At 39.4% G+C, this 14,592-nt stretch overlaps 1 protein-coding gene across 1 annotated transcript in view; it reads right to left on the reverse strand.

The window, feature by feature from the left end:
- sh3tc1 (SH3 domain and tetratricopeptide repeats 1) overlaps window positions 1-14,592 on the reverse strand; it is a 207,336-nt gene that overhangs the window by 45,607 nt on the left and 147,137 nt on the right. The window lies entirely within an intron of this gene.

The raw sequence follows: 14,592 nt of genomic DNA on the forward strand, positions 1-14,592 counted from the left end.
TGCTAGTGTTCATGGGAAATGGAGTCTTCCTTCAGGCAAAACACTAGCCTACCGCTTTGGTCCACAGGCGCTGCCAAACTCAACCAAAACTGAAAGTTCTTTAGTACTGCTTTAAGGGAAAAAGGTATGGAAAGAGTAGCAATTATTTTATTTTATAGCCTATTATACAAAGAAACAATAACCAAAACCATTCCATAACCAAAACCCAAACAAAATACACAACTGAATTGAAAATAGGGGTTATGTTTTCCCATAATCACACAGAGGTTGTTTTTTTTTTTTAGTTAATTTGTAAATGTCTAATGTTTTTATAGCTTTTCCATCTTTCATACCATGTAATGTTTGAATGTAGTGGAGGATTTCTATTTTAAACTCCTGAATCCTTGGTCTTAACTTAAGTCACAGCCATTATTACAGTTTCCTCCATGGCTCAGTGCTGCTCTCCAGACTGTAGGTTACAGCTCCATGGCGCCATCCTCTGGTACAAACTTCTCACTGACACACTCAACTTCAAACTGGTGTTCTTAAATTGTTAAGAGTTTTTGTTGCTTTGGGTTTGAGGCAGATCAATAATAATTGAATGAATTACAAATGATGGGAAAGACACTTGCATGATCTTGAGCCCTTGACTGTGAATATTAAAAAAAAAAAAGTGAAAAGTTGTTTTACTGGGTTGATTTCACATAAATAATACAGAAATGAGGATTTTATGATATCATTATATTTAGGATGCAATTTAACAGACACATTCTCATGACATTTTGGCATTTCTAACTTGTCCCTTTCTCTGAGCAGACAAACAAAACAAAACGACAACAAAAAAAACTCATACCTAACACAAATTCAGTACAGCCACTGACCAGTTGCATAAACATGATATCGCCTGTTTAAATAAGATAAATGAATGAGAATCAGGCCATTTGCCCACAGCTGTGGACATTGCATCAGTCTACCTTCATAAATACTGGATGATCAGCACACATTAACATATTTTTCTCAAATTTCCTTAACAACGTTCAGTCGCAAGTAATATTGTTATTTGTCCACTCATAATACTACTAGCCTACTACTACTACTACTACTACTATTATAATAATAGGTAGCCTAATGTCATTTCAGTAATACAGTGTGGCCCCCACCCCCCACCCATTGTTACACTAGAAAAAAAATGAATTACCAAAAAAATAACATAAAAAGAAAAGTGAAAAAAAGAAAAAGAGAGAGAAAGAGAAAGGAAAAGTAATAATAAGATAAATAATCATATAAATAACATCTAAAAAACCCCTTCATAAATCATTTATCCATTTAACTGTATGAAAATTACACATATAACATCAACACACATGTAGATTCATGAAGCAAAAAGAAAAAAAGAAAAAAAGAATCCACAGTAGCAAAAGTAGAGCTGTTCGTTAGAAATATTTACAGATTTTTACAAGATAAGGTATATTGTCTCCATGCAAACACTACTTACTTTTACAAGCTATTAAGGGCCAAATGGAAAGAGTAGCAATGATTTTATTTTATAGCCAATTATACACATACCCAAAGACACCAAAACCCAAACAAGATATGTATCTATTTATTTACACAAATGAATTGAAAATAGGGGTTATCTTTTCCCATAATCATACAGAGGTTTTATTTAGTGATTTGTAAATGTCTAATGTTTTTATAGCTTTTCCATCTTTCATACCATGTAATGTTTGAATGTAGTGGAGGATTTCTATTTTAAACTCCTGAATCCTTGGTCTTAACTTAAGTAACAGCCATTATTACAGTTTCCTCCATGGCTCAGTGCTGCTCTCCAGACTGTAGGTTACAGCTCCATGGCGCCATCCTCTGGTACAAACTTCTCACTGACACACTCAACTTCAAACTGGTGTTCTTAAATTGTTAAGAGTTTTTGTTGCTTTGGGTTTGAGGCAGATCAATAATAATTGAATGAATTACACATGATGGGAAAGACACTTGCATGATCTTGAGCCCTTTACTGTGAATATTAAAAAAAGAAAAAGTGGAGAGAAGTCCTCCCAACTGACCAGTAGCCCAGTGAAAAGTTGTTTTACTGGGTTGATTTCACATTAAGAATAAAGAAATGAGGATTTTATGATATCATTACTGATATTTAGGATGCAATTTGACAGGTTCTCATGACATTTTGGTATTTCTAACTTGTCCCTTTCTATAAAAACAAAACTTTTACATAACACATTGAGTGTCCAGCCACTGACCAGCTCCATAAACATGATATCACCTGTTTAAATAAGATAAATAATGATACTAATGAGAATCAGGCCATTTGCCCACAGCTGTGGACATTGCATCAGTCTACCTTCATAAATACTGGATGGTCAGTAGCAGCCACCTTCTTTCAGAGTTTGTGCTCCTGTGATCAGTGGGAGTAGCTACATCCACACTAAATCCTGTTGAGTTGATTTTCCTAGCAGGGGTTTCTAGAGGTTTTCCAATGGGGGGTCCTGTGCTGGTGGTGTTGCTCCTCTGTCTGTCTGGGACATGGGCTCAGGCAGAAAGTGGAGGAGCTGACAATGTTAGCGCTGATATCTGGGCTGAGCTCAGAGCTCTGAGAGACATGGTGGTGGAGCAGAAGGTGGAACTGAAGTTTACCAAGGCTGAACTTCAAACCCAGAAAGATAAAGTGGCCGTTCTTGAGAAGGAGAAATCAGGTGCAGTACTGTGCAGAAGTTTTATTAGGCACTTTGTTGTTTAGATTCCAGAAATTGTCAAAAATTTAACTATTTTAATTCACTGAGTCCTGCAACAGAGGACTGTTGGATTGTAGTCAAATCAACAGGAACACACAGAAAAGTATTATCATGAAGAAGAAGTTGTGAAATGCTACTTTCAACAGTGTTATTTCAAAGAACTTCATCCTCTATGATATTTCAGAGATCAGCTTCAGACTGACAGCGACTGAAAACAAACTGACAGCAACTGAAAACAAGGTGACTGCAAATGAAATCAAGGTTGCAATAAATGAAAACAAACTGACAGCAACTACAGCAGAGCTGGAAGCAACGAAAACTGAACTGGAGCTGCAGAAGACAAAAGTGGAGGAACTGATTAATGGTAAGTCATAAAAATCCTGTTATAGACAAATCTAAGAGTAATTCATTAATTCACAAGAAGAACACTGAGTCCTGCAACAGAGGACTGTTGGATTGTAGTCAGATCAACAGGAACACACAATCAGCCAGAAAAGTATTATAATGAAGAAGAAGTTGTGAAATGCTTCTTTCAACAGTGTTATTTCAAAGAACTTCATCCTCTATGATATTTCAGAGATCAACTTCAGACTGACAGTGACTGAAAACAAACTGACTGTAACTGAAAACAAGGTGACAACAACTACAGCAGAGCTGGAAGCAACAAAAACTGAACTGGAGCTCCAGAAGACAAAAGTGGAGGAACTGATTAATGGTAAGCAACTAAAAATCCCATTAAAAATCTAACCAGAGTAATTCATTTAACTATGTGTTTTCATGATTTTTTAAATCCAAGTGATAGAACTGGTTTGGAAGGAAGTGACAAGTTATAGGAAAAACTGGATGTTACTATAAGAACAAACTGCATTAATGTTCATCCTCAGCCTCTATGATATTTCAGAGATCAGCTTCAGACTGACAACAACTGAAAACAAGGTGACAGCAACTACAGCAGAGCTGGAAGCAACGAAAACTGAACTGGAGCTGCAGAAGACAAAAGTGGAGGAACTGATTAATGGTAAGTCATAAAAAATCTCGTTATTAGAATAAAAAAAATCTAAGAAGTGTAATTCATTAAACTATTGGTTTTCATGCTTTTCTAGTCCAAGTGATAGAACTAGTTTCTAGAGTAACAACTGATCAGAAGGAAGTGAAGGACTGGATGTTTCTAAGAACAAACTGGTTGAGATCCAGACGACATCTGCAGGAATATTGATAAAAACAAAACAAAACAAAAAAGTTGAGTCCAATGAGTGAAGACAACACCCTAATACATATTTTACAGACAATCCTGTATCAATAAAGAATTGTGGACATGACACTTGTTGTTTCAATCTTTTAATCTTGTTTCCATGTTGTGTTTTACAGAAAATGTGAAGTACGCATTCACTGCTGGTTTGGATCTCTCAGGTCATATTGGACCATTTAATACTGAAAAAACACTTGTCTACGGAAAAGTACTCACCAATGTTGGTGAGGCTTATAACCCACATACAGGTAGTGTATACATCACCACATGCTTCATAACATAAACTGACAATGTTGAGTATTGGACAGTGATGATGAGATCTCTGGTTCTCTACTGTTCCAGGTATCTTCACTGCTCCAGTTAAAGGAGTCTACTACTTCAGGTTTACTGCCTTCACCGATATACATGAGAAATGGATGGGAGTCAGCTTATACCATAATAATCAGATAGTCCTGTATAATTCTGAGCTGAGTACCCGTCATGCTTTACTTGCAAATGCAGTAACTCTCCAGATGGAAAAGGGAAGTGTGGTCTATATGATTCTCCACCCAGACGCTGTGCTCTATGATTATAATAACTACCGGAACAGCTTCAGTGGTTTCCTGCTGTATCGTCTGTGATTTTAAGTCGGCTACTTTGACACCTTCAAGAAAGGCCTTAAACAAACCATGTCAATTGATTTAAAAGACTTTATAAGAACAACATAATTTCTCGTTACAGAATGGAAAATTTTGTTCAATGATTTTTTGGGTTATGTGGTGTGTACCAGTCTTTATTTTGTTGTGATCAGAAAACTAATAGTACTGATTAATTTCAAATGTATGTGATCTGATCCTTTTGTATTAATGCGTATAATATTGTAATTTTTTTAAGATAAAAGGGGTAGGGGTATATAAGCTTTGGCTTCAACCTACACCCTTTCGGTTGCTTGATATACTGTAATAAATAAAAATTAATTAATTCATTCATTCATTCATTCATATAAAGGTGTCCATTAAATTACATTCATACCTAATGACTTCCTGTCCTTTATTATTAGAAACTATAAAATATGCATTAATTCTAAAAAAGGTCATTAACACTGAGGGCCCTAGTTTGCTGGCGCAGCGCAGGTGGCGCAAGGTAGCGCAGCCGGTCTAATGCAAGTTTCGACCAGCGCAGCCGAGCGCAAAGTCAGATTGGGAGATTTGTAGATCGCGCTGCGCTGAGATAGGCGTGGCCGCGCAGCAGGGGGAGGCGTCACAGATTCAGCTTGGTGCAGTGGAAGTTTCGTCCGAAAATGTCCCGCCGAGGTTGCGCTGAAAGCTCGCCACCTCCAACCTGGTCTAATCTCAGCGCAGCGCGGAGCGCAGCAGGTGCAGTGGAAGTTTGGCTGACTGACCTGCAGTGCACACACGTCATCAAGACCTCACAGGCAGATCTCCACAGTTCCAGACACATTTCAATGCAATAAATATCCACAATAACCACTATTTAATGCAACTAACGGAATCAACACGTGAATTTATATCTATATAGATTGTCCCGTCACATCTGACGTCAGATCAAAGCAGAGATCAAAGGCTGTCGGCGCGTAAAGGAAACTCCACCTGAATTAACACAGCAGGGACGAACTGGCACTGAAAAGCAGCTGTGGATGTCCCAAGCAGGACTGAGGGTGGATGACTGCATGTCGCTGCCGTGTTGAGATACCACTCTGCCCTTGTGATGATTGCTGTATTTATTTATTTACTTATTAATTCATAACCGCGTGCGACCGCATCACGCAGCCGTAATGAAAAACAAAACACAAATCATCATCTCTCTTAGTCCACCACCACAGCCTCGGTATCAGACAGTCAGTATATAGCCTACTACAGTATACTCTCTATCACAGAAAAAAAGAGAAAAAAAGAGACGGACAGAGAGAGAGAGAGAGGGAGAGAGAGAGAGCTTGTCCTTTACGCTGATTTCATCCACATGGTGTGTGTTTATGTTGTGATTAGTGTAGCCTACACCTCTCATCTTATACACAGGGTTTGAATAAATGTGAGTTTCTTTATTAGTTTATTAGTTGTTGTTTCTTAGATTGCGTAGGGGTTCTCAGTGTATCAGATCAATCCTGGTTAAGTATATTAGTAAACTCATTGTTGGTCACTCTGAGCTCGGACCTCCGGGGAAACAGCTGTTTCCTCCTGGGAGAGGTTCGGCCTCTGGCGTCGCTGTTTCCTCCGTCCATGTCAAAGTATAAAATGACAAACTTGCAGCGCGCATCACCCGCCGCGCAGTTAAAGGTGAGGAGAGGAGCTCCTTTGATTGGTGAAGATCTGACTCGGCTGTGTCAAACCCACTCCACGCCTTTCTCTCCTCCTCCTGTCTCCCTTCCGCCCTCTCTCCTCCCTCTTTGCCGTTTGCGCCGGTGGGAGGGACGAGGGGAGGGATTGCGCTGGTCTAAGTCTGACTGCGCGGCCCACCAAACTTGCGAAATGGACCTGGTCCACACCCCGTTGACGTGGCGAAGCTGCGCTGACGTTAGACTTCACCTGGTCGACGAAACTAGGGCCCTGAGTATTAGAGTGTGTATAAATACAGACAACCCTCAATAATTCATATGGAGGAGCCTGATGACAAGGTGACGGACTGACCAGTCACTTTACTGTGTTTGTTTTGAACAAATTACAAATTATGGGAAAACACACTTGCATGGTCTTGAGCCCTTACCTTGAATATTACAACAACAACAACAGAATAGAAAAAAAAATGGAGAGAAGTCCTCCCGACTGACCAATAACCAATTTAACCAAGTGTAAAGTTGTTTTACTGGGTTGATTTCACGTAAAGAATAAAGAAATTAGGATTTTATTATATCATTACTGATATGTAGGATGTCATTTGACCCACATGTTCTCATAAGTCATAACTAACTTATCTAACTTGTCCCTTTCTTTAAAAACAAAACTTTTACATAACACATTGAGTGTCCAGCCACTGACCAGCTCCATAAACATGATATCACCTGTTTAAATAAGATAAATAATGATACTAATGAGAATCAGGCCATTTGCCCACAGCTGTGGACATTGCATCAGTCTACCTTCATAAATACTGGATGGTCAGTAGCAGCAGCCACCTTCTTTCAGAGTTTGTGCTCCTGTGATCAGTGGGAGTAGCTACATCCACACTAAATCTTGTTGAGTTGATTTTCCTAGCAGGGGTTTCTAGAGGTTTTCCAATGGGGGGTCCTGTGCTGGTGGTGTTGCTCCTCTGTCTGTCTGGGACATGGGCTCAGGCAGAAAGTGGAGGAGCTGACAATGTTAGCGCTGATATCTGGGCTGAGCTCAGAGCTCTGAGAGACATGGTGGTGGAGCAGAAGGTGGAACTGAAGTTTACCAAGGCTGAACTTCAAACCCAGAAAGATAAAGTGGCCGTTCTTGAGAAGGAGAAATCAGGTACAGTACTGTGCTAAAGTTTTATTAGGCACTTTGTTGTTTAGATTCCAGAAATTGTTAAAAATTGTAACTATTTTAATTCACAAGAAGAACACTGAGTCCTGCAACAGAGGACTGTTGGATTGTAGTCAAATCAACAGGAACACACAATAACTTATTTTAACATATTTTAACCTTTGTCTTCTTTCTGCTACCATCTCTTGAGTTTTTATTATTTTATTCTGTTTAAATAGAGGTTACTGACAAAGTCAAAAGCCTTGATGCAATAAACAAATGTATGTGGTATTTTTATGCATTAAAAACCTAAAAACGGTTTTTATATTGAAGCCAGAAAGGTATTATGAAGAAGTTGTGAAATGTTACTTTCAACAGTGTTATTTCAAAGTATTTCATATGATATTTCAGAGATCAGCTTCAGACTGACAGCAACTGAAAACAAACTGACTGTTATTGAAAACAAGGTGACAGCAAATGAAATCAAGGTTGCAATAAATGAAAACAAGGTGACAGCAACTACAGCAGAGCTGGAAGCAACGGAAACTGAACTGGAGCTGCAGAAGACAAAAGTGGAGGAACTGATGAATGGTAAGACATAAAAATTCCGTAATTGAAATCTAAGCAGAGTAATTCATTAAACTCTTGGTTTTCATGCTTTTCTAGTCCAAGTGATAGAAGTGGTTTCTAGAGTGAGAACTGATCAGAAGGAAGTGAAGTTATGGGGGAAAACCGGATGTTTCTAAGAACAAACTGGATGAGATCCAGACGACATTTGCAGGAATATTGATAAGAAAACCAGAAGTACATGAAGTGGACTGAAGGCCACATCCTAACATGTATCCTGCTTAAACAAAAAAAAAAATGCATAGACTACATCTTCATCCTCAGCCTCTATGATATTTCAGAGATCAGCCTCAGACTGACAGCAACTGAAAACAAGGTGACAGCAACTACAGCAGAGCTGGAAGCAACGAAAACTGAACTGGAGCTCCAGAAGACAAAACTGGAGGAACTGATTAATGGTAAGTAATAAAAAATACCATTATTAGTAGGAAAAATCTAAGAAAAGCAATTCATTAAACTATTGGTTTTCATGCTTTTCTAGTCCAAGTGATAGAACTGTTTTCTAGAGTGACAACTGATCAGAAGAAAGTGAAGGACTGGAGGTTTCTAAGAACAAACTGGATGAGATCCAGACGACATTTGCAGGAATATTTATAAAAACAAAAACAAAACAGAAGTACATGTTGTCAAATGTAGTGGAGTCCAATGACTGAAGACCATCCTCATACATATTTTATAGACAACCCTGCTTAAACAAAAAATACATTAATCAATAAAGAATTGTGGACATGAAACTTATTGTTTCAAGCTTTAAAAAGTTTGTTTATGTTGTGTTTTACAGAAAATGTGAAGTACGCATTCACTGCTGGTTTCGAGGGCACAGTGCATGTTGGACCATACAATACTGAAAAAACACTTGTCTTTGGAAGAGAACTCACCAATGTTGGTGGGGCTTATAACCCACATACAGGTAGTGTATACATCACCACATGCTTCATAACATAAACTGACAATGTTGAGTATTGGACAGTGATGATGAGATCTCTGCTTCTTTACTGTTCCAGGTATCTTCACTGCTCCAGTTAAAGGGGTCTACTACTTCAGATTTTCTGCCTACACCAACGTACATGACACATGGGTGGGAGTCAACTTGTACCATAATAATCAGTGGGTCCTGCACAATTCTGAGCAGAGTATCACTCATGGTTTATATGCAAATGCATTAATTCTCCAGATGGAAAAGGGAAGTGTGGCCTATATGACTATGAACCCAGCCTCTGTGCTTTATGATGATAATAACTATCGGACCAGCTTCAGTGGTTTCCTGCTGTATCGTCTGTGATTTTAAGTCGGCTACTTTGACACCTTCAAGAAAGGCCTTAAACAAACCATGTCAATGATTCATCAACATTTGACTGTTAATTTCACTACAATGAAAAGTAATGTGTATTAGTCAATCACAAGGCTGATTTTGCAATATAAAGGTGTCCATTAAATTGCATTCATACCTAATGACTTCCTGTCCTTTATTTTCAGGAACTATAAAATATGCATTAATTACGTATATAAAAGTCATTAACACGGGGCATTAGAGTGTGCCAGTGGTCAGTGTCCAGCCACTGACCAGCTCCATAAACATGATATCACCTGTTTAAATAAGATAAATAATGATACTAATGAGAATCAGGCCATTCGCCCACAGCTGTGGACATTGCATCAGTCTACCTTCATAAATACTGGATGGTCAGTAGCAGCCACCTTCTTTCAGAGTTTGTGCTCCTGTGATCAGTGGGAGTAGCTACATCCACACTAAATCTTGTTGAGTTGATTTTCCTAGCAGGGGTTTCTAGAGGTTTTCCAATGGGGGGTCCTGTGCTGGTGGTGTTGCTCCTCTGTCTGTCTGGGACATGGGCTCAGGCAGAAAGTGGAGGAGCTGACAATGTTAGCGCTGATATCTGGGCTGAGCTGAGAGATCTGAGAGATGAACTGAAGGCTGAACTTCAAACCCAGAAAGATAAAGTGGCTGCTCTTGAGAAGGAGATATCAGGTACAGTACTGTGCAAAAGTTTTATTGGCACTTTGTTGTTTAGATTCCTGAAAATTCAAAATTTTAACCTCTGGCGCGTAAGTTTAACCCATGGTCCAATGCACCGTAACATCGAGTAGACCCCCCCTCGATAGATGAGGTCTGCTAACTGCTATAGCTTCTATAATTGTAGCAACTTTAGCAATGACCGCACCATAACAAACAGCGCAGTCAAAAAGCCACTTTTAGCCACAAATAATGCTCAGAACAGCACCAAACGTCATCAACAGTACAAACAGGGTCCCAGCACATAATACGAGGCATCAAACATCTGTTAGCTTAGCCTGGTTTCTATTGAAAAGAGACCAAAAACAACTCACCCACTCTCCTCCAGTTAGCGTCCAGGCACAGGCAGTGACCACTTGATTCCCCCAGGTCCAGCACATAAACTTCACCGGCTCTCTCCCTCTTTCACTTTTCTCCTCCATTTCCTTCAGCTCGTCTTCAGTAAACTCAGTCTCAAACTGATAGTGGCGCCCATCGAAATAAAACCAGTCGTTGTTGTTCTCAAACTGCATAAACTCAGCCCTTCTGTGATGTGTGCTTGTTACTGCCCATAGATGTGTACTGAACAGTATCTATGGTTACTGCCATGGTTACAGGAAGTCAGAGTGTAGCCGATTACCGAGTGAAGTAGAGTCCCGCAGCTCAAGGATGAATGTGTGTGTATTACTCCATACAATGCAGCCAAAATGTCCATGTATCTTGCCTATCAGTTTATAAAAGTTATTATCGAGTGTTCACAGGGAAATGAACGGAGTTGGGCATTTATAATTTTAGATATTTGCGGGAGAAAATCACGTAAACAAGCGCGAGATTAGATGCGACGTCACGCGCGAGATCAAGATGACGTTTGTTGCCTGGTAACATAGTGAAGCAGTGAGGCAGACATTACGTTTGAGAACAACGAAGACTGGTTTTATTTCGATGGGCGCCACTATCAGTTTGAGACTGAGTTTACTGAAGACAAGCTGAAGGAAATGGAGGTGCAAGTGGTCACTGCCTGTGGAAGCTAACTGGAGGAGAGTGGGTGAGTTGTTTTGGTCTCTTTTCAATAGAAACCAGGCTAAGCTACCAGATGTTTGATGCCTCTGTGCTGGGACCCTGTTTGTACTGTTGATGACGTTTGGTGCTGTTCTGAGCATTATTTGTGGCTTTGGACTATGTTGTTTGTTATGGTGCGGTCATTGCTATAGTTGCTACAACTAGAGAAGCTAACGCGGTTAGCAGATGGTCTAACTTGGTGTCACGGTGCGTTGGACCATGGGTTAAATTTACACCGGAATATCTCTTTAACAAATATACATTTTACAATAAGTAGGCTATTATTATTATTATTATTATTTTTTTTTACTGTAATGTTGTGGACCATGGGACACTTGAATTGAAAATAGGGGTTATCTTTTCACATAGTCTAATCAGAGGTTTAGATGTCTAATGTTTTTATAGCTTTTCCATCTTTCATACCATGTAATGTTTGAATGTAGTGGAGGATTTCTATTTTAAACTCCTGAATCCTTGGTCTTAACTGAGGTAACAGCCATTATTACAGTTTCCTCCATGGCTCAGTGCTGCTCTCCAGACTGTAGGTTACAGCTCCATGGCGCCATCCTCTGGTACAAACTTCTCACTGACACACTCAACTTCAAACTTGTGTTCTTAAATTGTTAAGAGTTTTTGTTGCTTTGGGTTTGAGGCAGATAAAACAAAAAAGAATGAACTTAACTACAAATTATAGGAAAACACACTTGCATGATACTTTGATTATTAAAAAAAACAAAGAAAAATTGAAGAGAACACTGTTGTTGTTCTCGGATGACTTCACATAAAGTATAACAAAATGAAGATTTTATTGTATCAATACTGATATTTAGGATGTCATTTGACCCACATGTTCTCATGACATTTTTGTATTTCTAACTTGTCCCTTTCTTTTAAAACAAAACTTTTACATAACACATTGAGTGTCCAGCCACTGACCAGCTCCATAAACATGATATCACCTGCTTAAATAAGATAAATAATGATACTATGAGAATCAGGCCATTTGCCCACAGCTGTGGACATTGCATCAGTCTACCTTCATAAATACTGGATGGTCAGTAGCAGCCACCTTCTTTCAGAGTTTGTGCTCCTGTGATCAGTGGGAGTAGCTACATCCACACTAAATCTTGTTGAGTTGATTTTCCTAGCAGGGGTTTCTAGAGGTTTTCCAATGGGGGGTCCTGTGCTGGTGGTGTTGCTCCTCTGTCTGTCTGGGACATGGGCTCAGGCAGAAAGTGGAGGAGCTGACAATGTTAGCGCTGGTATCTGGGCTGAGCTCAGAGCTCTGAGAGACATGGTGGTGGAGCAGAAGATGGAACTGAAGTCCACCAAGGCTGAACTGACAGATAGTGTGGCCGTTCTTGAGAAGGAGAAATCAGGTAGGCTACAGTATGGTGCAAACGTTTTAGGCACTTATAGTTGTTTAGACTCCAAAAATTCCATATTTTAACCTTCGTCTTGTGTCAGCTTTCTGCTACCATCTTTTGTGTTGGTGTCCAACACAAACCAGAGACCAGAGACTTAACTTATCAGCTGTAAAATACACTAAAAACAATTATTTATCATCCCATTTGTTTCTCAACTCTTGGTCACGTTGTTAGGCTTCTTTATCCATGAAAAGGTTGGTTTTGCCTTTGTGATTTCAGTTTTGACTCTCATTATTGTTCTTATCATAACATTAATGTCATAATTTTAACCAGAGCATTTTAGAATTTTATGATTTTTGTTTGTTTGTTTTATTTTGTTTAAATATAGGATCCTGACAAAGTCAAAAGCCTTGATGCAATAAACACATTTATGTGATAACTTCATATGATATTTCAGAGATCAGCCTCAGACTGACAACAACTGAAAACAAGGTGACAGCAACTACAGCAGAGCTGAAAGCAACGAAAACTGAACTGGAGCTGCAGAAGACAAAAGTGAAAGAACTGATGAATGGTAAGTCATAAAAATCCCATTATAAAAATCTAATAAGTGTAATTCATTAAACTATTAATTTTCATGCTTTTCTAGTCCAAGTGATAAAACTGGTTTCTAGAGTGACAACTGATCAGAAGGAAGTGAAGTTATGGGGAAAAACTGGATGAGATCCAGACGACATTTGCAGGAATAGTGATTGATAGTAGTAGTAGTAATAGTGAAGAAACAGAAGTACATGCAGTGGAGTCCAATGACTGAAGACCACATCCTAATAGATATTTTAACGACAGACTATCCTAAACAAAAATTGCATTAATCTTCGACATTTGACAACATTTGCAGGAATATTGAAAAACAAAAACAGAAGTAAATAGTGGAGTCCAATGACTGAAGACCATCCTAATACATATTTTACAGACAATCCTGCTTCTTCTTCCCTGAAGCCCCCGGATACGGGGGCTCTCCGACAACACAACAACTTCCGCACAAGCAACAACCCCGCAGCGCACACACAGACATGCTACATATCATATCAAAAGCTGAGAATCTCCGCTAAACGCTCATATAAACCATTCGACCAACCAACACAGTTACAACACCGAGCGATCAGGGCTCTTTGCACAGCTCCACTACTTCCTGGACTTAGTGCTGCTCCTTCATTTCCTGTCTTACATTATTGGACAACCTGATTAATCCAGGTGTGTCTGAGTAGTCACAATGGTCAGACACACCTGGATTAATCAGGTTGTCCAATAATGTAAGACAGGAAATGAAGGAGCAGTATTAAGTTCAGGAAGTAGTGGAGTTGTGCAAAGAGCCCAAGCAGACACTCCACAGATTCCAAAAATACAATTTTTATCCCTCTACGACCAAGTTTCACTGATCCAGCAGCCTAATACGATAAACAACCACAAGCGCATTTGGTAAAAACAACCAGAAAAGCAGTCTTACCTTGGAAAAACTCGGAGAGAAAAGTGATTCTGCAGCTATAAACGGCGTTTAGTTTGAAGGACTACAACTCCCAGCATGCAACTCTACTTCCTCCCGTGTCTGTGTGGCGTATTTCCGGCTCCGGGTGCATGGCAGCCACAGGCTGTGGGCTCCGACGCGCAACAACAGCCTGGCTTATACTGGTTCCCATTGGCTGCCAGTGCTGTCAATGAAACCAACATGGGGCTAGCTTGATTCTACTGGCTCTTGGTCGATCCCCTGCAGCTCTACAGCTGCACGTCATGAGCACAGCCAGACAGGCTTTCCCTGCATCCAGACGCAGCAACATAGTTCAAAGGAGAAATAGGCGGATTAAAAAAAACTGTGGATTCTTGTTCAGTTAGTTTATGCAAATTGTGTGAAAATAAAGATTAAACAATGGTTTATAGGGGCAGGTGGTTCCAAGCTGTGCCAAAAATGGACATTTTGGAAAGCTCGCCTGAATATTTTGTACTAAAATCTCAATAATTTTATTCTGCTTCAATTAATCAGAATCAACCACTGCAGAGACAATGTTCATATGTTGTACAATGATTTTATAGAGAGGTTTAGCTATCTTAGCATTATTCTAAAGGACACTTGTCA

Source organism: Trachurus trachurus (genome assembly GCF_905171665.1).
Source record: "Trachurus trachurus genome assembly, chromosome: 18".
Lineage (NCBI taxonomy): Eukaryota > Metazoa > Chordata > Actinopteri > Carangiformes > Carangidae > Trachurus > Trachurus trachurus.